We start from the raw sequence: 14,255 nt of genomic DNA on the forward strand, positions 1-14,255 counted from the left end.
ATAAACTCATATCTGATAATAATATCAAATTATCTGATCCTGATAGCATTATTGCGAACGCATGCGCAGTTGCCCACTACAGACGAAAACCTAAAAAACGTAACCTCAGTAAAACTAATAATATGGCTAACCCTAAACTTATTTCTAACCTTATCCTCAGTAAAAACAAATACAGTGTCAGGAATACAAGAACCGCTGGTCCGCTGCGGCAGCAACGCGGCTTGCGAGAGATTTTCTCTGTGGATTAATTAAACGCCACAAACAACACGGTTGTTGTCGACACAAACACACTGGAGCGACTTAGAAGCACTTTATAAGAAAACTAACACTTATGTTGATTTAAAGTTAGGCCTACATGTGTTTGAATGTTGACATGCGTTCATGGCAGATTATAATATGGGCATTTGACAGCCTCTTTGTTCCTGGTACAGTGGACTTGCCCTGACACTTTTAACAAGTTTAATGTAATCATCATGGTACAGTCTGGCTGTGGCTTTCTTTTTACATTAGGGTATGGGGGTAGTAAACTGACTGTACTAGGTTATACAGGGCTGGGTCTGGCTGGAATAGGCTAAACTAGGGTGTTCTAGGCCTTACTAGACTCTAATAGGCTCTATTAGGCTGTACTAGGCTCTTTTCAGCCCTGTAGCCCCTTTGCACTTGAGATTAACCACTGTGTCCACGGGCAATAGTTTTACATGAGTTTGTGTCCACGGCCAATAGTTTTACATGAACATTTCTACGCTATAGTGCAGCACTGCCCCGTACAGCCTAACAGAGCCCAGCACAGCCCACCAGGGCCCAATACAGCCCACCAGAGCACAGCATTCCCCAGCACACCCAAGTCCAGCCCAGTCTAGCCTTCCCAACTGGGAATAGAAAAGGAGAGGGGGTAGTTGGATGGCTGTACTAGGCTATACAAGGCTGGATCTGGCTGGAATAGGCTAGACAAGGGTGCACCAGGCTGCAATAGGCTCCACCAGGCTCCACCAGAATCCAGGGTCTATTACTGCGCTCTTACACTATTACACATATTACACTATTACACTATTATACTATTACACTTAATGCAATATCACAATATTACACTATTACACATATTTCACTGTTACACTTTTACACCTATCACACTTATTGTGCTATTATACTATTACACTTATTACACAATTACACTGTCACAACTATTACACTATTACACCTATTGCGCTATTAAACTATTACACCTCTTACAATATTACACTTATTACACTATTACACTTATGGTAAACCAGCCATGGACCCCCTAGAAGCCCCGGTGGTCCCCAAACCACACTTTCGGAGCCAGCCATGGACCCCCTTGGAAACCCCTCAGGGACCCCCAGAGGTCCCCGAACCACATTTTGGGAACCAGCCATGGCTACTCTATGTTGTTGCGAACTAGTCATGGATCCCCTGGAAACCCTGGGGGTCCCAAACCACACTTTGGGAACCAGCCATGGACCCCCTTGGAAACCCCTCAGGGACCCCCAGAGGTCCCTGAACCACACTTTGGGAACCAACCATGGCAGTACAAGGCTGTTTGAAGCTCAACCAGGCTGTAGTAGGCGAGACCATGGCTCTCTGCTGCCCCCCATTGAGAAAATGTAGTCGTTACAGAGACTAGGCTTCGTGGACACTAAGAGTGTCCACGCTCCATAGCCAATATGGGAAATGGACCGTGCCGAGTCCACCGGCAGTATGTTGTCCACGGGCCATAGGATTTTCTATTGGGACTCCCTGAAATGGACACCACTTTTATTATTATTATTATTATTATTATTATTATTATTATTATTATTATTATTATTATTATTTTATTTTATTTCCCTCCCCTCCCTTTGTTTTTGTCTCGCTTTATTTTATTTTTGTTTTGTTTTGTTAAGTGTAGGTGGATGTGCCAAGCTCCTGTACTGTGCCTTGGTGGGGGTGGGGGTGGGGTTGTAGATTGAGGACAGCACTGTCGTTTGCTGTCCACATGACAAAGTTAAAAAAATGAAAAATAAAGTCTTTAACAAAAAAAAAAATGTATCGGACAGGAGCTTCTCGGTGGCCGTTGGTCCCTATACCTCTAAATCCACTAGACTGTCATGTGGTGTTCCACAGGGTTCCGTGCTAGGTCCAATCCTGTTTGCCCTTTATTTGCTTCCCCTAGGACCCATCATAAGCAGCTTCAAGGGTATATCCTACCATTGTTATGACGACATTCAATTATATTTCTTTTAAATCGGATAAAATGGATATGATCAGTTAACTGCACAAATGTCTATCTGCCATATCTGCCAAGAACTGGATGGCCAGCAACTTTCTACAATTAAATGCAGAAAAAACTCAAGTTTTAATTGTTGCTCCAGATAGGGTTGCTGCAGTTGTCTCCCACCGTCTTGGGTCATTAAAAACAAATGTATGCTCTAACCCCAGAAACCTTGGCATTATTTTAGATCAGGCTATGCTTTTAGATAAGCATGTTATTTCTGTGTCCCATGCCTGTTTTTATCACCTTCGTAATATCACCAAACTAAGATCAGTTAGAAATGATCATCCATGCATTTGTGTCCTCACGTCTAGATTATTGTAATTCCCTTTTTACCTGTCCCTCTAAATCTTCATTAGACCGCCTGCAACTGGTCCAGAATGCTGCTGCCAGGTTACTAACCAGGTCCAGGAGATCCTGTCACATAACACCCATCCTGGCCTCTTTGCACTGGCTCCCAGTTAATTACAGAATACATAAGATTAAATCGAGAGTTGACAGCTCCCTGCACAAGGCCATGAATGGATATCCACAACTTTGGAGCTTTGTGCTGGACAAGCTACAGTGGAGTGTGGGTTCTCCGTATACAAGGAAGTAGAGATGTGCAATATGGAGGAGGACACTGTAGTATCGCAGAGACTAATCTGTGACTAAGTGAGGGTGTGGAGTAGTGATGGTGCCACTAACCAAAGAGCTGCTAAATGAGTGTGCAACTGCATGCAACCGGTACAGGATCCATGTGGATGAAGAGAGGAAGAAAAAGGGAATGGCAAAACAGATGAGCAAGAGAAAAAGGGATGAAGATGAGCTGTAAGAGCTACGCAAGAAAAGAAGCACCATTGCAAGTTTATGTGAAACTGTCTAGAGAGTAATTATTTGTTAAAGGAGAATTTTGGACTAAGTTTTTTCTTACCTTTTCTATGATGTTATGATATCTTAGGATGAATGGTACAGTAGAACAATTTCATAACTCCATCCCGGGTCCGCCACAGCTTAAAACGTGCGCGGATAGGCCTTGCGCTAGATTGCATATTTTAATAGCTTTTTTTCCCTTTTTTTTTTTCTCGCTAGACGAGATTGAAATCTCGAGATTTCAATCTCGTCTAGCGAGACTTCTGTTTTTTTGGTTTTTTTGACAGTGTTCTGTCACTATGAACGTCAGATCTAAAAAAAAAAAAAAAAAAAAAAAAGCTATTAAAATATGTGATCTAACGCAAGGCCTATCCGCGCACGTTTTAAGCTGTGGCGAACCCAGGATGGAGTTATGAAAATTTTCTACTGTACCATTCATCCTAAGATATCATAACATCATAGAAAAGGTAAGAAAAACTTAGTCCAAAATTCTCATTTAAGAGTCTTCAGCTGTAATGTTGTAACCTTCAAGAAATAGTTTTCTTATTTCATTTCATGTTTAAAAAACAAAGGCCTCCATTTTGAATGTATGCAGTATATGATGAGTTGATAAGACGAGTGTCAGCAGAGCTCATGGGATTGATTCCATGCTGAATGTGTCAGATCTTTTAGTTTATAACCTAACCTATGTTTTGGTGAAGTTGCATGGTGATATACAACATATCTCTGCTGTCCGGCAGGAACCAGCTAACTCCAAAATGTTCATTTTTCAGGAAATGAAAAAAAGTGGAGTCAGGAGGTTTTGTTCATCAGTGATAAGAACAGCTGAATGGACCTCAAAGCTCACAGTGATGAGGAAGGTCAAAAGGGGGTGGAGCCTGGAGTCAGCAAAACCAGCTAACTCCGGTGGAGTTAGCCGGTTTAGCAGAAAGTTTGAGGATCCAATGGATAGCTGGTTTTGTCAGAAGTGCTTTAATGATTTGCATTGGTTCAATATTTTCTTTTTACCAACACACAGACGTAAAGTGTGTTCAATGGCCCTGATTTATGGAAAAAAATGCAAAAGCGTCAAAATAGAGTTAGCAGTTTAGAATATTTTGCGGTCCCGTTTTCATTTTTCACAAGATCGGTGGTTGTTGCAATGACCTGCACTACAATACTTCACCATATGTTGCGCTATGACAAAATAAACCCATTAAATGTAACAATGTGTATGTTCCGTAATGCAATTCCAATGGTGAAAGCTGTGTTGTTTCACCCGATGAAATAATGGCGCATTCGGCCCACACCCAAAATACCCGTATGTGTAAAACAAAACAAAAACTAATTTATGTTAGAAAGCATTAAATTAGGACTCAATCAACTATTGTTTGTTTGTTTTCTATCGAAGGCATTGTTTTGACATTTCTTTGGGTCTTAAATTATATTTGTTGAGTTCTAAAAGGGTCTTAAAAAGTCTTATATTTTACTTTTAAAATGGTGCAAGAACCCTGGATGACGAAGGGTCTTCAGTTTTTCAGGCCAAGGACCCCTTAGCTAAGAGAGATGAAGTACTGTAGGTATCCCCACTACATATTGTATCAAATTATGTTGCAGATTAAACTTTTTCATAGATTTCATAGATAATGTTTTAGACTTGTGTAGCTTTGTGTTGGATTCATGTTAATGTGTCTTGTGTTTAAGTTAACCACTTAAACCCTCAATACTTAGAACACTTGGTCTGCTCTTTTTTCCCCCTACACCAAACCCCTTTGCTGGAGCTTGTAGATCTGCTATTTCCGACCAAAGTACTCCTCAAAATAGGGATGCTAAGTTCAAATGGTTAATGTAAAAAAAGACAAAAGATCCTATCACACAAAGCTTTGACGGCTCCCTGTAGTAGCTCTGAGGACCCCCTAGGGGTCCCGGACCCCTGTTGAAGATCCCTGGACTAAGGGGTATGTATTGAATATATTCCAGTATTCATTCATGGTATATTGTGGATTAAGGACCATATTTAAGTTCCTTGTTGTTGCTTTAATACAACCACAGTCAGCAAGGTACACAGTCGCCACGATGGGTCAAGGGTCAAGGTGTGGTTCCACATTTGAGCGTAGTCGTGTGGCATATCTATGAACACATACAAGAAACAAGAACATACTCATAGCTTAAACCAGCCACACCTAATCATTATTGCGACTACCAAAGTAGTGCATTGATCACTTAACTTTGATTGATGCCGAAAGCCTTTGTTGTATTCTCTTCACCAGATAATGAAGATGCCTGAAGAGTAGGGTTGCCACCTGTCCCGTAAAATACGGAATCGTCCCCTAATTGGAAACTAAAAGACGTGTTCCGTATTGAACTGATACGGGACGCACTTTGTCCCATATTTGCAGGTCAGGGAATCAATATGAATGACAGGGCGATTTATGTGCCGTCCTGTCTCACAGTGCCGTCCTGTCTCTTCGCTGTGTGAGTGAGAGCTCAGAGCGTGTCAGTCAGTGTTGCCAAGTATAGTGAGAGAAATGAGCCAGCCGACCTACAAAAACAAGCCAAAAAACAAGCAAAATTTTGGCCAAAAGTTGCGGGAAATAAACAGACTTGCCAACGCTGGCTATGATGCCATTGTCTGGGAGTGCACTCAGCAGCTCTGAGTGCACTCCCAGACAATGGCCTGTCATGGTTACCTAGTTACCTATGCTCAGTCAGTCACTGCACCATGGGCACCGCGCTGTTTCAAAATGTCTACACCGTGTCCTCAAAAGAGAAAACGCCTCCAAAAGTACAGACGAGAGTCAGTGGAGATGTTTACAAAGCAAACTGTAAAGTATGTCGGTGTATGTTTTCTGCAGCGCATGGTGGACTGGCTGACATCAGACAGCATGCCTCAGGAGAACAACATTCCAAAAATATAAGGACCCAAGCACAAGTGTCACAGTTCTTCATGACTAAAACATCTCCTGAAATCGATTCGGTATGGGATATTACATCTTATTTATCTGGTTGTGTTTTTTAACAAGATGTCAGTATTTCTATTTACCTGCCCTGGCAGCCTACATATTGGCTGCTGATGTAGGGCATAGTTTTTAAAGTCTAATAAACATTTATTGTCTCCGCCAGGCCGAAGGCATGGCGAGAGAGTATGTTTTACCCCTTGTCCGTCCGTCCGTGTGTGTGTCCGTGTGTGTGTCCGTGTGTCCGTCTGTCACCAGCTAATCTCCGGCACCGTTGGCCCGGTCGCTCCGAAACTGTGCACACACACTCCCTGGATGCCAATTCAGAACCCCAAATCTTTCACATGGGCCTGTTATAGCGCCACCAGGAGGCCGATTTGGGCAAAACCAATTTTTTTATATTACTCCTACAAATGTTATCCAAACGTCATGCAAATCGGTACACAGTATCACTATAGTCATGTGATCAACACGGATCTGTCCGATTTCCCATATTCCATAAGGTTGGCTTCCAAAGTTTGCAGGATTGGTCCGTTTTGAACAAAAAGCCTCAAAGTATACACACAGCTTGGGATTTCCGTGAAATTTCACACGCACATTCCCACTAGGCCGAGGAAGAAATGCCACCCTTCTCACATTGGCCTGTTATAGCGCCACCAGCAGGTCTAATTTAGCAAAACACATTTTTGGAACAAAATGCCTCAAATCATGAATGCAGTGTCAATGCAAGAATAAATGGCACGGTTGGCACCCTTTTCACATTGGCCTATTATAGCGCCACCAGGAAGCCAGAATAACGTACCTGACCTGGCGGAGACCTGTGCTCCGAGGAGCACTTTTTCTAGTTTAATATATATTAATCAATATAATTAAATAGTGTGCCCATTTAAAGAATAACTCTTATGTTGTTATGCTCATCTGGAAAACGGGATTCTTCATAATGGATTAACAGTTAATAAATACATAAATAATATAATTCATATATAATAATTCAATATAATTAATATACATTTCATAGATTTTTTTATTTAGATTTCATAGATTTCTATGCATTTCAGGAGTTTGGGGGGCTGGCTCCCCCAAAATAATTACATAACATAACCCTAACCTAACCCTAACCCTAACAACCCTAGCCCTAAAACCGAAATAAAGTAACAGAAAAAACTTCAAAATCCGCCCAAAACCCAACATTTTCGGTTTTGCCCGCCGCATGCACGCGCACACGTATTTCCATTTCTGAAAGGTGGCAACCCTACTGAAGAGGCCACCAGCATGGAAGTCCATAGGTCCAAAAATTAAAAAATAAATACCACACCAGCTCCTCTTGTAATGTTTTGTGTGGGAAAGCCATAGATTGTCCTTGCTTTATTGCAAGAACAATCTATGCCCCCCCCCCCCGGGCACTAAAACGCCTCTTTTAAGCCACCCGCTCATTGAACACAATTCCTAAGTAAATTGTTTTTGAACAGCTAAATCATGTGTGCCTCAGCCCACACACACTCCCTGGATGCCACATCAGAACCTCTGCCCCAAATTCTTCACATGGGCCTTTTATAGCGCCACCAGGAGGCCGATTTGTGCAAAACATATTTTTTGACAGTACTCCTACAGATTTTGTCCAAAACTCCCGCAAATCGGTACACAGTATTTCTATAGTCATTAAACGAAACGGGTCTTTCAGATTTGTCATATTCCATCCTGATTGGCTAAAAATGGCTTCCAAAGTTTGCAGGAGTGCACCGTTTTGAACAAAATGCCTCAAATCATGAGCACAGCATGCAATTTCCTTGAAATTTTGCACGCATATTTCCACTATGCCGAGGAAGAAATGCTACTTGAAAAATTTCAAATCAGCCCCATGGTGGCGCTATAACAGGCCGATTCATGTTTTTACCTATAACTGCACCGATCTGAGTAAAACTTTGTAAGCGCACTCCCTAGAGGTCAAGGAAAAACCTTTGCCCTGCATTTTTCACATCTTCCTTTTATAGCGCCACCAAGAGGCCGACTTATGTAAAACAAATTTTTTCATATTACTTCTTCCGATTTTATCCAAATTTCACGCAAATCAGTACACATGATCTCTATAGTCATGTGATTAAGACGGATGTGTTAGATTTTTCATATTCCATCATGATTGGCTACGATTGACATCTAAATCATGAACGCAGCGTCCGATTACGGTCAAACTTTGCACGCACATTCACACTATGTTGAGGAGCAAATGTCACCCAAAACACATTGGCCTATTATAGCGCCACCAGGAGGCCACAATAACCTACCTGACCTGGCGGAGACCTGTGCTCCGAGGAGCACTTTTTCTAGTTTCCTGTATGTCAACACCAACCTGTTGTACTGTTAGAGAGGATCCATGTACACTGTTACTCTCACGCTCAGTATGTTTTACCCCCTCTCCGTCCATGTGTGTGTGTGTGTGTGTGTGTGTGTGTGTGTGTGTGTGTGTGTGTGTGTGTGTCCGTCGCCCCCTCCGTCTGTGGACAGCTAATCTCTGGCACCATTGACTTGATCGCAGTGAAACTGTGCACACACACTCCCTGGATGCCAGAGCAGAACCTCTGCCCCAATTTTTTTCACATGGGCCTTTTATAGCGCCACCAGGAGGCAGATTTGTGCAAAACAATTTTTTTGACAGTCCTCCCAAAAAATCTGTAGATCAGAGGCTTTGAATTATTTCCTACAAAATCGGGATCAGACAGCCAACCCTCCTAACAAATGTATTGCCGATTTAGCAACCTTTGTAATGGAGTACAATTACTTCTGTTTTGATGGCGATTTTTATTTGCAGACCTCTGGGGTCAGTATGGGGACAATTTGTGCGCCTAATTATGCTAACCTATTTATGGGTTATTTCGAGAACAACTTTGTTTTTAACCTTGAGAAGAATATGTACCTCCCACAAATTCTAAAATACTATAGATACATTGATGACATGTTCTGTATTTTCCAGGGCACCATAGATGAGTTGCACAGCTTTATAGAGTTACTAAACAGCTTTAAGAGACATTTGGTTTTTACTTGCGAATTTAGCCTGGAGAAGGTAATTTTTTTATCAACCACCTTATATAGAAAGGACACAGACAGGAACACATTATTGTTGGCCAAGAGCGCACACCCCACTACCCTCAAAAAAGGTCTGCCAAAAAGCCAATTTTACAGACTCCGAAGAATATGTCACACAACAGATGACTACATCAATAAATCCAGTGAGATGAAACTACGATTTGTTCAAAGGGGCTACCTGACAGAATGGGTTGAGCAGGGGTTTAATTCAGCTTTAGAGAAACCCCGATCTGATTTACTACAAAAGAGTAAGAAACAGGACAAGAACTTCTCAGTTACTTGTATCACTACTTATTCCCCACATTCCCATCACATCCGGTCAGTCTTTAAGAAACATTGCCATTTGCTACAGTCTGATCCGGAAGTATCACATACTTTCCAATTCCCCCCACTCTTTGTTAATAAACGCGGGAGAAACGTAAGAGATTCTCTCATAAAAGCAAACTTTTCAAGTAACAGACCAGCGCAGCCCACACTAACCTTACTCAGCCCTATTATTAATGGCAATTATCCCTGTGGCCAATGCGCACAATGTAACAATACCAACAAGGCAAAGGTTTTCTGTCACCCGTTAACTGGCAAAAAAATCCCTATAAAAAGTGTGATTACTTGTGCTTCCACCCATGTAATCTATATGTTACGCTGCCCCTGTGGCCTGGCCTATATTGGAAACAGGAAACTTAAAACTCGAATCAGCGAACACAAAAGCTCTATTCGCAGGAATGATAAGGACTACCCTGTAGCCGTTCATTTTAACGACATGAAACACGACATAGCATCCCTGCGCTTTGTTGGTATGGAGCAGTTTTTTTTTGCCACCTAGAGGTGGCAACCATGACCTCCTTCTGAAGAGAAGGGAGGCTTTTTGGATATTTACCTGTGATACTCCAGCCCCCAAAGGTTTAAATGATGAATTATTATTGAATGTGATGCTGTGATTTTTAGGCTTTATGCCTCTGGGTATTTTTTGATATGATATTCCCCTTTTCTTCTTTTTTCCTTTTTTTTTTGTTATTTTGTGTCCTGATCAACAGTATTGTAATCTTGCTGTTTTTTGCGTGTGATGTCCTACTGATGTATTTCGAGTTTAGACCCTTACACCTGTAATTTACTAGGTCTGTAATTTACTAGGTCTGACCATTTATTGGATATTATGCCCTCCTGGGACACAGCATTTACTGCTTATATTTGTTACTATATCCATGTTTATATATTCTGCCTAACTCAGTGGACCCTATAGGTATTTCATATATTTTATGTGATTGTAATACCTTTCTACTGACTTATTGTATCTTGGTAGCAAAACTTGCAGGAGTACTCCGTTTTGAACAAAATGTCTCAAATCATGAACACAGCATGCAATCTCCGTGAAATTTCACAAGCACATTCCCATTGGGCCGAGGAAGAAATGCCACTTGATTTCTAATCAGCCTCATGGTGGCGCTATAACAGGCTGATTTGTGTTTTTACCTATAACTGCACCGATCTGTGTAAAACTTTGTATGCACACTTTCTAGAGGCCAAGGAAAAACCTTTGCCCTGCATTTTTCACATTTGCCTTTTATAGCGCCACATTTTCTTTATCCAAATTTCACGCAAATCGGTACACATGATCTCTATAGTCATGTGATCAAGACGGATCTGTTGATTTTTCATATTCCATCCTGATTGGCTAAGATTGACATCTAAAGTTTGCAGGAGTGGCCCGTTTTGAACAAAATGCCGCAAATCATGAACGCAGCTTCCGATTGCGGTAAAACTTTGCATGCACATTCGTACTACGTTAAGGAACAAATGCCACCCTTTTAACATTTCCCTATTATAGCACCACCAGGAGGCCAATTTTTTCAACAATTTTCTTTTTTACATTACTCCTACAAATGTTGTCCAAACATCATGCAAATCGGTACACAATATCTCCATAGTCAAGTGATCTTGATTGATTGATTGATTGATTGATGCAGAACGTCATACAATCAGCTTACAGGTTACTGCTATGAAAAACAAGAAATATGTACAATAGACCGTTTTAGGAGGAGGGGAGGGGGGGCTAGGTTAAGACTTTGACAGGGGCCAATTTGGAATTGCAGGTGATTCTTTAGGGCAGTTTTGAAAGTGAGTAGGGTGTTACACTCCTTTACTCCTTTGGGTAGGGCATTCCCCATTTTTGTTGAATAGATGGTTTTGTCTGATTTTTCATATTCCATCCTGATTGGCGAATTCCGAACATTGCTGGCCCACAATAACCTACATGACCTGGAGGAGACCTGTGCTCCGAGGAGCACTTTTTCTAGTTTCAAGGTAATTTAGTTTTGTAGCCTATGCATTAGACCACGGAACCCGTAACTTAGTAATTCATATACACTCTCAGAGTTAAAGACCTCCAAATGGATTGTTATCTCGTTACTGGTTAGTTTAGTTTTAGTATATGTCGCACATGTAAACACAGAAACATGCTTGTGAAGATGGCTGGAGATTCAACACTGGAACGCAATGAGAACCAATGAAAAGCGAGCATGTTAATCCCCCCTTTCACATGTAAAACTCTCATGTCTTAATAGTGACATGAGAGCTGGTGATGTGGTGGGTTGAACAACATGGTTCAAAACGTGTTTCACGTCTTACCACTCTGATCAAGTTCTAAACCAGGACGTTCTCAGCTCGAGACCCAAAAACAGAAATTTGGTGTCTTTCCCAGACCCAAACTTACAAAAACACATTATTGTTATGTGCTAGCACATATTCACACCTCAGTCTATAGTCTTTCTTTGCTTATGTGTTCACTAATGCTTATTTGTCCTGTGTGTAGTGTCTACCCTGCCTTGCTGGCTCTGCTGCCCTGGTCTGGCTAGAAACCTGTCACTCACCTGGGAGTGCTCTGGCTGCCTCTCCCTGTCGCAGCTGTGCTTCTGTGGTAAATTGGCTTATATTGTATGACAGTGTGCAAGTAAAATCAGATAGAAGTAACCTTGCTAAAGTCAGGATAATAATGTGTTGTAGACAGACAGTCTGCACTTTTGGGCAATTCAAGTGACCTGTTGTTTAAGAGGGAGCCTAGCCTGGCTATAGGTGTGAAGTACGATTTACATTCCTTTGTCAACCTAAAAGACATCAGGTCTGGACATTGTCTCCGCTCCCTTCTTCGGGCACTTGCAGATCAAATCAGCAGCTGTTCCTTGATCTTCAGCTGTTGGGGGCTCTCATTGACCCCCACCCCACATGACGTTTGCATTCTAATGTCAGCTACCTACAGTGTATAAAGAAGTGATTGTAAAATGACTAGTTAGTACTGTCTCACACGACGTGAGGCTGTCGGGGAGCTTCGGCTCCCTGGTTCTCTGTTATGCTGTTTGTTGCTGAATAAATGAATGATTGGGAACCTGGAAACCTGACGTCTCTTCTTCTCCTCTTCATTATTACAACTACAAGCCTGATAACACGCAGTTTAATGCCTCATCATATACGACACTTCATTTGTGATTAGGGCCAGGTCTATAAAACAGAAGCTGTAGCCAGCTTTCAGAATCTCCCCAGCACCCCAGCAGTCAACATCAAAGTTTTGATCCCATAGTAGTTTTGTAGTTCTTTATTTCATTTCTGAAGGGCTGGTTGTAAGTATTATTTGTTATCTCGTTACTGGTTAGTTTAGTTTTAGTATATGTTTTGGTAGTTTATGGGAGTCTGGTGAGGCGACGGGCACATAGTGCCTGGCTCACCAGACTCCCCACTTTTGAGTTTGGCCAGCCCATCACCTTTTTGTTTGGTTAGGACTTTAGTTAGGTTTCTCTTTTGGTTCACTATTATTCTTGTTGTTGCCTTAATCAGTATTTCATGGTGTATTACAAACGTACACACTTGTTATATTGAAAAATAAAGCCTTCAATTTAGTGTGAAACCTGACTATGTCCTTTATGTTGTGGTCCCTTGGGTGTTCGAGCCAAGGTTAAAGGGGCCGTAACATATTAATTAAGCACTAAAGACGACCTTTATCAAAAATAAAATAATAATAAAATAACCGATGAACAAGCTCAAAACATATTTTGGATTTTTTTTCTTTCAATTTCTGAAACGTTTTGAACAGTTCTGAAATCTTTTTTCATCATTTTCCCACCTGGAAATCTAAAAAAAAATCTATTTACAGTGTGTTCTAAACATGAATTGGTATTAAACACATGTCAAAAGTGAATATGAATTGGTATTAAACAAGAGATGCATAGTTGCATGCAGACATGGCAAAAGAGTAAAAGTACAGTATAGTTAAGATTGATGAGCCGGGAGAAAAGGACAGGCCAGAATAGATGAAAGGCTCATTAATCAAAATCCACACTCCATTGATTGAAAACTTTATTAACAAGTTTGCAACCAGTACATAGGTTACAGTTATACAATAATGCTAAAAGGATAACACAAAAAGCCCTGAGAGCTTGTTTCCATTGTGTTATGAAGTATTCAATTCAGCAAAAGACATGTAAAGACATACAATATTATGCAAAACAAATCAATAATAGGAGCAGTACAAATATATTTACAGATACACAGTGGACATTGTAGACAGGTGCTCTTATATGGTGGTTTTGAAGGAGTGTAGTGAGTCACACTTTGTGATGGCTGGTGGTAGGACATTACAAATGTGGTGGCATAATAGTAGAATTAATTCATCCCCATGTTTGTGCAGAATCTGGGGCAAATGAGATCAGTGGAGAGATATGGAGTTAGAGGTATCGCCCAATTAATAGGTGGGCATAATAAGCTTCGGCTTCAGCCGATACCTTTTCGGCCAATCATTTATTTCCTGCTTCTATTGTACGTAACACCTTTTGTTCAATTCAATACAATTATATTTAAGTGTCAACTCACAACAAGTTGTCTTGAGACACTTTACATGTAGAGCAGAGACCTGACATTGTCCCACCCTGGGATAATTGTGACCAAAATAAATAAACTAGATCATTAATGTGTCTGATATCATTTGTCAACTCAGATGACACTCACAAAAATAACTTGAATCCTCATTTAGTCACCTTGTATCTCCATATTTCAACTTTGTTTTCCCCCCCGTAAATTTATGCTCTACTTCATCATACAAGAGTTGTGAAGATAGCTGATCTTCAAGCTCA

This window comes from Gymnoscopelus braueri, assembly GCF_963280865.1.
Source record: "Gymnoscopelus braueri genome assembly, chromosome: 12".
NCBI classification, from domain to species: domain Eukaryota; kingdom Metazoa; phylum Chordata; class Actinopteri; order Myctophiformes; family Myctophidae; genus Gymnoscopelus; species Gymnoscopelus braueri.